Below are 927 nucleotides of genomic sequence, written 5' to 3'. Positions count from 1 at the left end.
TGAGAGTGAATCATTGATAGGCTGCCTCCTACAAACCCCACACTGGGGATCCAGCCTGCAACCTGGGCTTGTGCCCTGACTGCAATAGAATTAGACTTCCTGGTTCATAGGTCGATGCTCAACCACTGAGCCATGCCAGCCGGGCAGGCACTGGTTTTTAATTTCGAATAGAGTGAAGGTGAGCAACATAGAGTTTCACAGGAATTTCTCCTTAGACAGCATTAAATAGCTGTAACTGGATGCTTGTGAATATCTGTACTTGAATATGTGTCTGTATTTTAATAACTGGGAGTTAAACAGTAACTGAACAGGTTGGGAACCTGTGAGAAGGGATTATCAGCTGTGGGAGCTCAAAGCTGCAGATGTGGGGGGATTAACACCTCAAGGACAGTCCTTGACTTTGTGGAGTGGGGATCATTGAACATTTTTGTGTGTGTATACAGAAAACATAAACATTCATTTCTCATAAGAATATGCATAGAAATAGAATTGCTGGGTCATAGGAGGTGCATATTTTTACATTTAATAGATACTGGTGAACAGGTGTTCACAGTGCTTCTCCCAGTCTCCCTTTCATCTTCTCACTCATATTTGATACTAGAGGCCCGATGTACAGAATTCATGCGAGAGTAGGCCTTCCTTCCCCACAGCTGCTGGTACCAGCTTCCCTCTGGCACCCAGACCCGGGCTTCCCTCGCAGCCCTGGCTTCTTCTGCAAGGACATCTGGTCTAATTAGCATATTACACTTTTATTATTATAGATTATTAACCCCTTTAATTTGAGCCATTCTTCTGTGGGTATTTTTAGTTATCTAATTGTTGTTTACAGTTTGTATTTTCCTGTTGATTAATGGTACTTAACATATGCCTATTAACCATTTCGATACACTCTTCTGTGATGTACCAGTTTAAATTTTTAGCTATTTG

Source organism: Myotis davidii, unplaced genomic scaffold, assembly GCF_000327345.1.
Source record: "Myotis davidii unplaced genomic scaffold, ASM32734v1 scaffold1457, whole genome shotgun sequence".
NCBI lineage: Eukaryota > Metazoa > Chordata > Mammalia > Chiroptera > Vespertilionidae > Myotis > Myotis davidii.
This window is presented reverse-complemented; position numbering follows the sequence as displayed.